Raw genomic sequence first — 15,432 nt, 5'->3', positions numbered from 1 at the left:
CCAGACCCACGTTTCAGGGTCTGGACCCCAAAACTTTGTCAAGAAGTTTCTCTTTGGATAGGGTGCACCGAGGCCTCGGTGGCAATAAACTCCAAGCACGTCGCTGCTGCAGGCCTCGCCTGGCGGAGACCGTGGCCACAGCGCTCCCTGCAAGAGCATCTGCGTCCCTTGGGCCGGGTGTCTCCGTGGGTAACGCCGTGCTTCCCTGCAAGGTTCCTCTTGGAGTTTTATTTTGATTTGCATCTGTTCCTTGTGTGGCTTAAAGTTTGACTCAGTCTGGACAGGTGCTTGGTCTAAATGTGTTTTTTCCCTGATAGAGGTAAAAGCATGAGGTAAACGAGGTGTTGCAAAATGTTGGGTTTTGCTGGGTGCTCTTAATTTTCATCCATGGTCACAGAGGGGAATGGCAAGTAGTCCAAATAGGCCCAAAGGAATTTAGAAAATACAAAAGGAGTTAAAAACCAGTGCTTTAGCGGGTTAAGGGATGAACACGGGATCCTCTGGGTATCCAGATAAATGGATATGCTGGTGAAATCAAAGAACTGCGAGTTCAAGTGAGTGTTTACAGGCTCCCAAATTCAGTTAATTTATGACATGTTTAATATGTTTTTACAAATGTTTGCTGTACTCAAGTAGTGACGATGCTTTATTTGGTCAGTAAAATTCCATCCTGCCTGCAGTACGCAAAGACCTGAGTGTCACAAGGATGTTCTGTGTCTAAGGAAAAATATTCACTCTCATTTTAAACAGATATTCCAAATTCTTCTTCTCTTTTTAATAGAAACTTAAACCTGTCGCTGAAACCACTAACAGGACTTTCCAATTCTCACTAATATGAAGTGATATTTCTGGTTTTTCTGGTTTCCATTCTTTCTCTTTTTGTTTTATTTTTTTTTTCACCCTCTTTCTTCAGCATAGCAAGATTGGAAATTAGTGCTGGCTTCAGGCCATGGCTGCATCTACGAGGCCATTTAAAGTTATTGCTCTCTGCTCCCTCTGGGCCAGTAGGAAGTTCAGCTGTGATCACAAGGAAAAAAAAACAAATGCTAGAAATAATAATTAAAAAAAAAAATCAGAAGAATATGTAGTTGCTTTCATGCACTCGGAGTCATGGGTGAGGAGAATTGTGAAAGCAGCTAGAAATACTGAAACGTGTCTTTTTGTGCTGAGATGCTGGGATTGCTGTGGTGAGATTCAGGGTCACAGACAAGGGAGCTTTATACTCCTTTATACTGAGTTTGGGCTTCTGGCCTCTGACTTCCACGTAGGTGTAAATCAGGAATAGCTCTGCTGAAGCTGGTGGGCTCAGCTGCTGTGCAGTTGGAGCAAGGGAAAGTTCTGAGCATCCGGGCAGGTGGGAAAGAATTTGTAATTTTTCGTTCCTGTTGTAGTTCTTGCACATCACCTTGTGCAAGAGCCTGATCTGAAGTGAGCCTTTTTTAGCAGCTTGGCTTGGTCTAGGATTTGGAAGGTGGATGTAACGTTGGTTGGTATGGGCCCGCATTTTAGTGAAAGAATTTGCCTTTTAAAAAAATATCCCTTCGTGTAGCTGCAAGACTTCTGGCTGCAAACAGGGAGTTGGAGACAAAGTGCTGGCCTGTGCATACTCACACAGATAGCCTTTCTGCATGTACAAATTTGTGGCTTTTCAAAGCATTCGTGTGGACGCTTGAAAGTATCTAGCTTAGTCCAGAGGGTATGAAAAAAGCAGATCCTGTCTTATGTGAGTGCATGGGTAGCCCCAAGCCCTTTCTTACCCCCTTTTTTTGCTTGAAGTTGAATGACCCGATGCTGTGAAATCTGTCCCCACAAGCTTTCTTTTCAGTGTTGTACTGCAGTAGCTTCTGGGCAAGATTTGGGTTTGTTCTTGAGATGCAAGTGCAGTTTATGTCTGTACAAACAGAAGTTTTCTAGGAGGGAATGAAGGGAAGCCTTGAACACATTCACATTCAGTGAAAAGGTAGAGGAGTTTTCAGTTTCTCTGTGAAGAGGGGGGGATGTTGTTTAGTCCTTCTCCCAGCACCACGTATACAAACCATGTCCCAGATCCATGAAACAGGTTACGGGGTGGGGAAAAGATGAAACTTTTAAATGAAATGAGTCACCAGAATGCTTCGGGTCCTCCTGATGTTTTCCTACTCACAGCAGCTCTGCATTTATTCCTTTGAAAACTCAACTTTCCACTCAACTCTGAGATGATTAAATCCAGACATTGATGGAGCTAAGGTCCTGCTTGCTATTATCTGACCAAAAGGCTCCACAGTTTAAAAGCTGCTCAGGACAATATGTGGTGATTTGGTGGTTATTCATATGAGGTTCTTGTTGGTGGTGCTACATGCTTAAAGCAGATATTCCTCCTTGTCCTGTCCCCAGCAGCTGACAGTCTGTGTAGGTGAGGCAAAGAAGTCTCACATCACATCCTTGGTTAGTAGACCAAGAAACGTTGTACTTTAAGACGGCTTGTCCTACAGGTAAATTCGGTGGCATATCCATTTCTCAGATTAATTTGAATGGACATAGGCCCATGCTTCCCTGAACAGAGATTTTGCCATACATTTTAAAATTTAGGAGAATTCTTTCAATTCTCACCCTTGGGTTTCCAGTTTCTCCCGTGGCAGTCAGCTGGCAGATTCTGCACAAGAAACTCCTTGCTTTCCTGTTTGTTGTGAAGGGTTAAAAAATAAATAGCAGCCTGTGTTCTGGGGTGCCAAACTTTTTTCTTCTGCTCCGTCTCCTTTTGATTTAAAAGCTTTGTTTATCTCTCTGTAAAGTCACTGGCAGGCCATAAAGAGATATATTGCCTTGGTGCAGACAGCACAGACTCCGCTCCTGGGAAAGCAATGGACTGTGAAGTTGAGTGTGTGCGTGTGTGGGCCCGCTCATAATTCAGGAAGGGTTCTCTTTTGGGAAGCTCCCAATGGACGCCGCCTGCAGCCGCTTTCGGCTCCTTGTAGGAGAAGTGTGCATGCATCCAGGAGGGTTGGTCAGGCCCTCGCTGCTTTTGATGTTCCCATAAAGCCATCACTCCAAGGCTTGGACTTGCAAGGCCATTGAACTCAGTCGTAATATGGTGGATAAAGTCCACCTAGCAGTTTTAGGATTTGTATTTTTTTGATCAAGAAATAATGTCATGTCAGAGCCCAGCCCGAGTGGGCACTCCTGGTTTAGCCAGTGTAGAGCGGGGAGATTCAGTATCCATCCTCCTGCTTGGTTTTGCAGACACCACTGGTAGATGAACCTGCGAGCGTGCACATCTTTGCAGGAGTGGTTCTTGCTTGGGTGGCTGCAAGCTGTCGGCCCCCAAGCACACCCTGCTCCCATGGGTGCTCCTGCAAGCACATGGGAAGCAGTGCTCCTGGCTGGGATGAAAGGCAGGGGAGGCGGAATAGGTGAATTGTTTCTGTCTGGCATTTAGACTGCAGAAACTGCTTATTTGGCTGAGCAGAGGAGACTTGGATTTAATCTTCGATGGAATTGACTTGTAATGCCCTTTTTGCTTATCACCAGAGGAGGATCTACCGAAAAAGAGGGCAGAGCACCGAGTGCAGCTGAACCGCTGCCAGAAGAAAGGTTATTGATCCCCTGCAAGAGGAGACAGGAACCTGCCTCTCTCCTCTTTTAATAGCAAGTCGTGCTTTGTGGGAATTCCCTACCTGGAGTCACAGATTTCCAAAAACCTGAGCCTAGGCCTTGAGAACGGGGGGTTTGGAAGAAGCAGACCCCACTCTTGGAGAGTTTCCTCCACACGGAGGATTAGCATGAGAACGACAGATCATTTCAATCCCACCGCCTTTCTCAATACATTAAGTGACATGTAGCCAAGAGGAGGCCCCTGAAGATTAATGCTTTCTACGGATTCCGTTTATCTTTGGAAACTCCATCAGCATGTTCAGAACGTGGGCCCTCTGCCTGCCACTTCCCCGTCCCGCAGACTGTACCCAGCCCGTTTTCCTGATGGTGACCCAGAAGGGGCTCCGGCCTCGCTCCCTCTCCTGCAGCTCTGGGTCGCTGTACTTAAAAGGCTGCTAATCGCAGCCTCCATCTCAGCTTGTTTGCCTGGGGAGAAATCATTAATACCTTTTTTACAGCGAGGGCAAATCTGAGCATTGCCTGCAAATCTGCAGGAAATTACTTTTCAAGTGACCGATGATATGACCTCTGATTTCCTAATGATCTAGGAAGAGTTCAAGCCCAAGTGCTTGTATATGCGGAATGCCAAATTTATATATACAAAGCATCATAATTACTGTCATGGAGATTTACAGTGCTTTACAAATCATTAATAATCATAATAATAATATTTACCATAACTCTTTCTGGCAGATTAATTGCAATTCTCTTTGACCATCCTCGAACTACTTTCCTTATAACATCTTTCCCATTGGCATGAAAATTAAGTACACAAAACATAATATATTGACATAAAGGGTGGCTTTATTTGTATGTGTTTATTTGAGACAAACCCAGCTATTTGCTATTGAAGTGAAAGCATAAGCATCAATGAATCAGCACATCTTTTAAGACAGAACTGAATATTGCTACATTTCAATACGACATTAGTGGGTAACGTGCTCTTAAATGGCTTTAACAGGCAAGTGTGATTCGTGCTGCTCAGTTAAGGTACCACATTTGCAGTAACAAGTGTATATAAGACGCATACTCGTTTGAGTGAGAACCTTGTGTGTCTTTCACACTTGCTTTGGGGTGGAATAGCCACAAATGATAAATGTCGAGTTTAGGTTAGGCTGACTGGTTTGTAATTGATGGACTGAGCTGATACAAATTCCTCATTCTTCTCTAAATACCATCAAGTGTATGAGATTTGGAGAAAGGAAAAAAGTGAGAAAATGTTTTCCTGTTTCCTCCGCTCTCGAACTCCTCACTGTAACAAGTTTGGAAACAATTTCAGATGGGATAGAAAATAAATGTAGGCATAAAAGATATTTTTTAGTTTTAAATTCTGTGTTTCAGTGTATTTTCTTGTATTTTTATAAGATAAAAGTCTTTATTATGAGCTATTTTATTGTAGCAGTTTTATGAAATTTCCTGCCATTTTTGACAACATGCACTGTTCCTGCCAATGCCATGGGTGTTGTTTCTCTTTTATGAATTATTCTATCTAGATCTGGTTTTATGCATTACTAGAAATCTGGAATTAATAGACCCTTATCCTATGGCTGATTCATTCATTTGAAAGGGCAGTTAAATTGTTATTCATGCTTTTTGACATTGTTCTGTTATCTATTAAAAGGAAAAAAAAAAGTCAGGCAATATTAACATTTTGTATTTTAGTTTCATGCTTCTCTTTGTTTATTCATCCAAAGCACATTTTGGGTGTAAAACGATCATTCCACTTGCTGTGGTAGTACAGCTTTGGTTGGGAAGAAGTCATCTGCTTAATTGTTTACAGGAATGCTACCCACTGGTTGATGGTTGAAAAAAATCTGGCTCCGAGACGTACCACTCACATCTCTGGTTGTGCACACTGCGAGCTGCAAGGAGCATGAGCGAGTCAAAGTCTCACAAACATGTAACTTTATATTGAAATAGTGCTTCAAATGTATTGTACTGTAATTTAGTCATTTGTCAGACCAACATGAGCTTTAACTGCATTCAGTGTTGTGGCATTAGGCTCCCTACTGAGGTACAACAACCTGCCTATTATGAAAGCTTCCCTGGGATAACAGACAGGCATCTCCGACACCCCTAACCTCAGCGCTACGTCTCATCAAATGCTCTTCTCTGCGAGAGACAATTACAAACGCTCGTGTGTTATAATGCAAAACATGGAGCTATTAGAGCCTGCTGACATGGAGAAAAATTGTAATAGTATTTCTCTCCCACATGCCTGTCCTTCAATTTAATTTTATAGAGGGTGTCTCATATAATTTTTTTAAGTTTCTAAAAAAAGACTTAAAGAATCTTTATAAAAGAAAGTGCCAAGCTAGCCAAATGTAGAAGTTGCTGCCAATTCCCCCTTTAATACTGTTAAAACAAATGCAAGTTTACAGGCACATTCATACCAAAGCTGTGTGCCAAAGGCCATCAGAACTAAAACCATGTTTTAGAATATACATGTATAAAGTGGGTCTGATGATTCACACAGTTTGATGCCTGGAGACAGAGCACAGTTACATGATGTTCTTTAATCTATTTCTAATTTATGTTGTGTTCCTTGGTCTCATCCGTCAGTTCCTCGTTCCACGTGTCCGGCAATAGACGGTGCGTGCGAGACACGGTGGCTCGCCTGACGGGGGCCGTTCTGTGTTTATTCATATATCTCCATTCGGTTTAATTCCAGAGAGATAATTGCCCATGAACACGTTCTCCTTTCTCAAGTAAATTAGAGGGTTTCCCATCTGGTGCATCCTCCTGAGACCACAAGGAGTTTTCTGAGAATCTGCAGCGGTTCAGGTGGAAGGAGACTCCCAGCTTAGCCGTAACCTTTGAGGTCCTTCCTATTTTCATACTGACACCTATGTCATCAATCCCATTACAGAAAAATTCCTCTAATCGGAAAAGCCTGCTGGTGGAAAACCTGTCCTCATTCTGAAAAGTAAGAGGTACCATGGGGATGTTTTTGTTGTTAGTGAATCATATCTGGTAGGAGTTGTTTCTTTTCCTTCTGCCACACCTCCAGCCCCCTCTGCGCCGCCCAGCCAATTGCTTTGGCTGCAGCAGCCCAGGGAAGTATAGCGTGCAGTAATTGCTTCATTGTGTTGCTTTAAGAGGAAAGGAAAATAGCTATTACTGTGAGCAAGTGCTTCTGTTTTTTCCCCTTTTGCTCTTGTGTGTTTTGGTTACGAAACGTATCCTATTCTGGTTTTGTGAAACTTTCTGTTGCGCAGGTGGAAGGCTGAGAACGGGCATAGGCAGGTAACACAGGCATTGGTAGCGGGAAAACATTGGCTTAGAAAAACACTCTTCATTTATAAAAAGGGAGTGAAACTAATGCTAATTTTCCTCCTGATCCTCTTTATGGAAGGTAACAAAGCAGCATAGTTTCATTCCTGGAAAGCACCCCGAAGCTAGGCTCGATGCCTATGTGCTTTCATCTCATTTTCAGTTACATAAAAGTTAATGGAGATTTGACTTTTGAAATTACTGTATGTACTTGTTTACCCATTTGGCTATAGATGTAAATATGGAATTTAATGGTCAGTCGGTGGCAGGGATAAAGCTCTATAAATTCGGGGTACTGCCTGTAAAGAAGCCGCTCTTCCATAAGGCTGTTCTGAGAAAAATGAACAAAAAAATCCCAGCTCCAGTAAACGGAGATCAGACCTGTTACTGGAGATATCTAGAAATTTATGACTGGAAAAGGTATTAGGTTGTGACCTGATGGTCTCCTGCTGCTGAGGCTCCAATGGTGATTAGGAAGAAGTGATTTCATTGCCATATGAAGGCTGCTACCCTTAGTCCTGTTGTTTTTTTTTTTTTTTTTTTCTCATTGAGAAGCAGGACGTGGTATTCAGGGCTGAGAGGCAGAAATGCCTCCCCGCACATACACACAAAGCGTTATCACTGCCAGCTCAGGGCTTCAAAGACCCCTGACTGAAGGTCTGTGTGACTAAGTCCACTTAATTCCCCACCTAACAGAAAAAAAAATAGAGTTCAGAAGTTCAAGGGACTTTGTGCAAACCGCACGCCTGTGGTTGTCTGGGCTGCGCCGTGAAGGGTTAGGCTGAGTCGCTGGGTGTGCCAGGCCTGGTCACCGTCCCGTAGCGCTTCCTTCTGAGGCAGCAAACGGCCAGGAAGGTGGGGGGGCTTCACGCAGCCCTGGGGGGGTTTCACACAGCGCTGGGGGGGCCGGGACTGCTCTCAAAACGCAGCCTGAGGTGTCACCTTGGGAGCTGTTTGATGTGAAGTGTTTGGAAGCCTCATCCTGAGTTCTGGGAATGTTCAGCATAACGTTGTGTATTCACGGCCGTGACAGGCTCATATATAACCCTGTATAGCATCCCCCTTTCCTCCCGACTTGTGTAACTGTTAATAGTAGTAGTCTCCTATGAAGCTTAAAGTACAGAAAGCATTTAAAGCTTATAACATTTATAGATTGCTACAGTAGCAGGAGAATCAAGCTAATGAAAGGATTGGGTGGCTGCCCTGAATTAATATGACCATAATCTAATTCATTTTAACTTCTTTTTTGCTGTGTATAGAGCCGTCCTGTCCTCCAGCAGCACGCTGAGGCCTGCTGGGAGGCCACTGGCCGAGGACAGGAGGGTGCCCGCAGGACCATAAGAAGCGGTGGGGAGGCATGGCTGTCCCCCATGGGGGCAACAGGAGGGCTAGGAAAGGGTTGGAGCTTCGGAAGTGAGTGGAAGAATGAGAGGTGGAGATAAAGCAGTGACTTCTGAAGCAGGCTCTCTGCTGCAATTTGAAATGGAGATTTTTTCCCCCCTCAAATATTTCCATAGCACAGAGCCTACTTGCACCCCGAGGTTGTCTTCCAGGCTGCTCTTTTCCATTTATGACCACACAGCATTTTACCCTTCTTTCTCAGCCCTTGCCATTCCTTAGAGAAATTGTGTCAGGAGAATACTTCTTAGAGTTACAACTCTATGTAGGTGCAGTGAAATGTATTTGACGCCTGCTTCTGTTCTTTGTTCCATCTCCTCCTGTCTGTTATGCTTTTTTCAGCCCTAAAGGAAGGATTCCTCAGTGCTCCATAGATTATCTTGTGGAAGCTTGAAGGGTAAGGAGGAGCTTTGGACCTGCAAGTGGTCAGGTCGAGGAGCTGGAGGGGAGGGCAATGATTTTGAGAGGGAGCAAGGCACTGTGGATTGCTCTGATGGATTCTGGTGAACTGTGTTACTGCATCACTGAATCCAAGTAAATGTTACAGCACAAGTCCACATAACAGCTAGTTTATCCTTCTGACTTTTTCACATTCTTCTGACAAGCTTTGCATGACATTGTTTTCTGTGTACAAACTTTGACAGCCCTCCTGTTGACTAGGCAGCTATAGAAAATATAATGACATTATAAAGGACTGTCATGTTCTTTTTCTTAAACCTGAATCCATGCATACCATGCTAGGATTTCAGTAGCTTCTGAGAGCTCATAAGCTAAGGGATGGGCTTGTTCTAGGATGTGGAAAATTCAGTGAAAAACAAGGCATTAAAGAAAGTAATAGCTGGAGACCATTGAATGGTGAGCACTGTTCTTCGTGGACCTGTCCTGAACTCGTGCCCCAGCCCAGTTGGAGGACTGGTGTTGTGCTTGGAGTAAACGTAAAACCAAAGCTGAAGTCACTTGTGCTCATTAAAGAACCCATGGCAGCTCTTGCTGTGCTGGATGAGCAACACCTTGCCCTGGTCAGACACTTATTTGAGCGACTCTCCTCTGTGCTGATTGCAGCTATTTATAAGGATTGCAGCTTATTTAGGAGGCTCCCTCCATCCCTTTCTTTCTCCATTTAGTCAATGGAGGGAGAATGCATCTAAATTAAGTTTCTTCTCTAACTTGCCATCTGAAAGTACGTGGTTTTTTTTCTCCTACAAATATACAAGAAGTCTCAAGAGATTAGTCTCGTAATTTAGGCTAAGATGGGTATCTAAAATTAAGTGGTGTTTACATCCCTGTTCTCTGAATGTGTCCTGCATCCTCATTCAGATAAGACATGCCTTTTCCCTTCCTCCTAAATTACGATGTCATGTTAAAGTGTTTCCAAGGTGGCACATCCATTGCGCTCCCATATGCTTCTGTGAATACCCAGACGTGTATGGGGGTGATAAAAACTATTTTATTTGCGGGAACTAGCAAGCAGAAAGATACTGCCTTCAGTAAGAGAAACGCTTGCAAGTGTTTGTGCATGCTCAGGGATGAAGAAATACGCTCAGCTGAGGAAAATCACGGTCCCACCCTCAGATAATACATTTTGCAACTACTGCCCTTTGATTTAGGGCTGGATTAAAGTTTAAGTGGGTGAATGCAGAACTGCACTACCCAGATCTGCTCCCGACGAGGTGAGGTCTGGGCGAAGGGGTCTGCAGAGACAGAGGTGTTCCTGCAAGCAAGGACTCCTTGGGCACATTTTTGCAGCTCCCCCCTTGCCAGGCTCCACCTGCTCCATCCGGGATCCTGCAGCGAGGTGCCTGTTCCCGTTGCTCTACATCTCTCAATGCATCGACGTCTCTCCGAGGGCTCTGGGTGCCACCTCGGGTGCTGGTCCCGCTGCCAGTCTGCCTGCAGAGCTGGGCTGCTCCCACACACATACCTGCTCTCTCCACCTAAATGGTCGAGCCCTGCAGGTCTAGGACAGAAGCAGTGAATGCCCATGGTTAGTGTTTGCTTTGTTAATCCCTTGGGTAATTCTACAGACAACCCAGACACCTGATTTCTGGCCTTCTGTGGAGAAGAAACCACAGCTCTCACAGGGGTGGTGCAGGATTCATGGGATAGTTACCATAAAAGCTCAGGGTGGTGTGGTGAATTGTGCCCATGCTACTGCTCACTTCCGTCGTGGAAAAGCCATCTTATAAGATGTTATAGATATAAGATGTTATAAGAGTCTTCCCTTAAACATCTGAGGGCAAAGGCCATGAGCTCCTAGCCCTGAGGAGGACCTGCAGGGCCAGGCCATTTCAGGATGGACGGGGGAACAAAGCTGGGTGGATGCAAATGCAATTATTTGGTTATTTACGCAGAAAATCCCTCCCTGTTCATTGGAGAGGCCTAGAGCCGGGGCTCCATCAGGGAACATGCTGCTGGTTTGGGCAGGAAGCATGGCACAGGGGGCACCCGACCTGGGTGAAAGACAGCTCCTCTGACTCATCAGCCGAAAGCAAAATGAGCTGTATATATTTAAAGCAAAGCTCTATCTTAAAAATTAATGATCTGCAAGGGAGAGAGGAGAAACTGCTTCTCTGTAATGCAGAAAAAGGCCCTGATGACCACAGCCTGGGTCCCTTTCCAGATGATGTCATCATCAGTCTAAATAATAAATTTTTAACGATGTGGAAAAAAAAAAAGAAGGAAATAAAAAAAGAGGGGGACTCTGTTTCAATGAGGAGTAAAAGTAACTGGTGGCAACAGGGTCTAAGGAAAATATATGGTTGGGTGAGGTTTCTGCCCTGTGTAATTAGATTATCCCAAGTGTAGGAGTGTACTGCAAAAGGCACATTGAAATGCCAGTAATTGAGTGCTCTGTGTCTTCCCCTGCCGCATACCCATGCTGAGTGGAAAACTGGGGGTACTTGGAATATATATATAAGGCAGAGGGGCATTCTATAACCGGGGCTGCTAATAATAGGCAGTTAAGATTAGAAAGGAAAGCATGGGTTCTCATCAGCCCAGAGACCAGGGGATATTTTCCCCTCATAAATAACAGGCCACAAGAAATCTATTCAAATGGATTTGTGTTTGGTTGACAAATGTATGCAGTGTGTTACCAATGGAGAGCTCACACTGGCCTTTTAATGCAGCTTGAATTACTAGTTAACATGTTCATATTTAAGTATGCTCGGCTTTGTTTCATAGCCACCCCCTGGACGTGCATCGCCCGTGACCGTGAGCAGTGTAGGCGAGGTGGGCTCCGTGGCTTCAGGGAGTTTGTGGCACCAGCACGGACTGAGGGATTTGGGGTTTTGCACTTCATGCTGGCTCCCCATCATCGGCGGACCTCGGGCGTATTCCATGGGATCCCAGCCAGAATTGTCACGGAGAAAGCAAACAACAAATCAAACCTTAGCTAATACTGGAGTTGTGCAGGCCATCAGAGTGTGTCTGATGGCATTTTAAGCTGTATTTTAAGCGATCGGACTTCCAGATGTTATTCAGGGCTTGAGGTCTGCAGGCACTGTGTATTCCTGTAGAGATGGTCTTCCCCATGAAGAACCTACAAGCTAAGGAGACCAGATGGCACCTATTCGGATGTGATGGTCAAGGGATCAGTTGTCCAAAGGCAATAAAAAATTCATGTCAATGTACAGACCAAGACTGTGCTCTGTGAATCTCTGTCTTGTGTTTTCCAAACCAAATTTTCCGAACTGAACTAACCCCAACCAAAGTTTTTGTAAACCTCAGCTATCTGGACCTCAGACCCTAAATGAAACAGATGTGTTTCATGAGGTTTGGGGTTTTATAACAGGAGATTTCCATGCTTTTAATACCCAAATCTACACCTGTTCCTCAAACTATAAGGGATAGATTTATGTCATGTACTGTAGTGGGCTGATGCTAACACCCTTGTCGTGAGACAGATTTACTGTAGTTGTCAAGACAGATTTGCTGTAAGAAGTCAATACCTCTCAGCCTGCTGCTGTCTTAAGGAGAAAAGGACTGGATGTTTAATGCTGTAAATATTTTATTCTTGCTCTGCCATACAAACCTTGCATGACCTCTCAAAAACAGCTTCTATTATGCCCCAGTTTCTCATGAATAAACTGAGGACAACAACACTTCTGAGGGTGGAGGGCATGACTGATGAGAACAGGAGAATTCTGACCGGGAAGATGTAAAAAAAAAAAAAAAAAAAATGTGTCTTTTCCCTTCTAGGCCCTATTATTTAAAATTATTTCTTTTCACTGTTTTTATTGCTCCTTAAATAATCACTTTAGTTTCCTTTCATTTTTTTTCTGGCACACAACAGCGCACCTTTTAGATGCCCCTCAGCCGTTGGGTCTCTTGGTGTCTCTCCGGTGCTGCTACTGTTCCCTTAGCGAGTTTGAAGAGCTCAGCAGAGATGCTGAAGTCAGCAAATCTGACATGGGTCTTTCCAGAGTGGAAATGCAGAGGAATAAGACAAATATTCAGGCTTGACCATCAGGCACTTTTGTCTGCTCTGGGTCCCCTGTGAGGAGAGGGTACATTGCTGCATCAGGCAGGACTCAAACCCCCAGGTCACAAACGTGTCCCTTGTATTCCCCTATTTCCCTAAACACTGTGAAGGATACGCTGAGCATTGGATTTTCTGATGGGTTAAAGACTCTCTCATCCATCTGAGTCTGGCCCAGCCTTGAACACAACTCACATTTCACCGGTCCAACACATACTTACAGGCTCCTTTATATTATTAGCTCGTGTAGAGTTTGCCATGGATGGACAGTTAAATGTTGGCTCTGCTTGTGTGTGCTTTTTTTTGTCTGTTTCGGTTTTGGTACGGAGCTTATTTCTGCTCAGGGCATTGCAAAGCATTCAGAGTAAGCATGCGCATTTTCTCTTTCTGTACAGGGCAACGGAGTCGGTTCAGGAAAAAGATGAACAGTTTGGATAGAAGGACACGGAGCTGGCCACGAAAACTGATAGCACGAGCTGCCCCTGTTTGGTGGGACAGATAATACTGGTGGGATGACTGGAGTCACCTCGCTCTTCCCTGGGTGTGCTGCACCAGCTGTTGTGGGGCTTCTGTGCCGGCAAGCGAGAGCAGAGCTCGGAGAAACAGTGGAGAAGTTGCCAGGGGCTGTCTGGGCGTCCGGTGGATGTGTGTGCAGAGGAAGCATGAGCCGTTGCACCAGCTATTTGGCGGTTGAGGAGCACGTCTGCGGAAACCAGGCCTTCTCTGAAATGTGAGTTATGCCATTTCTCAAAACTGTGTGTAGCAAGAAATGACTGGGAGGCCAGTGATTCATTCCGGGTTAATGTAAAGGTACCAGAGGGGCTAATATAAAGCAAGAAAATTGATACTGGCTTTGCAGTGCCTGTGTTGCAGAAATGTGTACAACTGTTTCCCAGGGAAAGAGTGGAACAATCCATTGCGATATTAAAAACAAAATATACCCACCCAACAACAAACAAACAGCCATGGGGACGTAAGGGATGGTAACAGTGCTTGGAAATCTGTAAATCAGTGCAGACTGCACAGGTATTTGCTTACTGCCATACATTTCATTGCAGCTGAAAGGAAAGGGCCCTTGTGAGATGGAAGAAATGGTACGAGAAAACGTTGCTTGAATTGTAGCGCTGTGATTGTTGCGTAAAATACACTCTGGTGTGAAGCCATTGGAGTTACACGAGGGATGGATTTGACCCTTTGGGATGAATACTCTGGGGAAATTAAAACTAGCTATAAAAGCTATATATAGTTGAAAAGGCTATGGTAACTTTTTATACGATATGAACCATGTTCTATTCTTTACAGAAACCCGTATCTGTAAAAAAGCAATTAGAAGTGCTTCCCTGAAAAAAGGCAATTGAATGCAGTGAATGAACTGCAGGAATTGTACAGTTTCCAGAAAATGGTGGTAGTGAAGCATTTGTGGGATCCATAAAGTCACCATAAATTCCTAACTGAATATGGATTCACTCTCCAACTCTAAAACCACAAGATTTATTTCCTGCTGGCAGGGGAGGTGAAGTTTTCAGAGCTAGATCTGTCTCGAGAATGCCAGCAGGTGGTGAAAGCTCCAGCATGTTCCCAAGTATGCAGTGTTCCCATCATCACCTTGACTGGCTGTGTCCTTTCAAGACGAGAGGAGGAGACAGGCCTGTTTTGTTGTTGTTGTTGTTGAAGACCCGTTGTGCTTTCCCTGTGTGTAACCACACAGGTGGGAAGGTTTACCAGCATGCACCATGTCCTGTTGCAAAAGGATGACGTAGTGGATGCACTGCTGGTTCCACTCAGGAAGATCTGGTTTTGGTCAAACACTGACTTCGAAGTCACGTGAGCTCTTTTTGTCTGTGCAGTGAGGATGCTCATGGGCATCCTGTTTAAAGTCACACCAACAGTTTTCTTGCAGCGAGGATGCTTATGAGTGATTCACGTTTGGTGGTACAAACATAAACGATGCAGTAAAGGTGGCTTGTTGCCTTTCCGTGAAATTCCCCATGTCCCCCAGGCTGTGGCTGTTTCATGGGCATACACTGTGGTGAGGAGGTTTTGCTGTGGATGATGGTGGTTGGTTTTGGTTTGTTTCTTTCTCTGTTCATTCACCTTGGCCTGTTCCTCTGGGCCTGGGCTCCAGTGCAGCTCCCTTCAGACTCCCGTCTCATAACCATGCAATGCTTCTCCTCCTGCTGAATGTAAGAAGGATGCCAGTTCAGGAACCCAGAACTTGTAGCCGCCTGTAATAGCACCAGAAAGGTGCACAGTAACATGGGTTTGGGGCCAGAAAGCAGGAGGATAAGTCACAATTTCAGGTAGGACAAAGGAAGGCAGGGCTATAAGGACTTAAAGAAGCTGCACTGAAAGGGAGAACTCTGTGGCTGCAGAAACTTGTAATTATTTGGGCCCTGTCAGAGTTGAATGGCTATGTCTCGTTCCAAAGTCATCTGCATAGCTGGGTAAATGTGATTGCATTGATTTAGCATGTCTTCAAGAGTCTTTTTACAACCACAGGAGCTAGAAACGTCTTTTGTTGTTGTTGCTTTTTTTAATGAAATCTGATGTTCTGGAGCACAAGTCAGCAGGAAGTGGGGGCAAGTTTATTGGCTGTTTTGGTGGGGCCTGGAGAATAATTCTTCCTTTCTCCTGTCTTTTGTCTGTTCAGA

This window comes from Cygnus atratus, chromosome 19, assembly GCF_013377495.2.
Source record: "Cygnus atratus isolate AKBS03 ecotype Queensland, Australia chromosome 19, CAtr_DNAZoo_HiC_assembly, whole genome shotgun sequence".
NCBI classification, from domain to species: domain Eukaryota; kingdom Metazoa; phylum Chordata; class Aves; order Anseriformes; family Anatidae; genus Cygnus; species Cygnus atratus.
Note: the sequence above shows the minus strand (reverse complement) of the source record.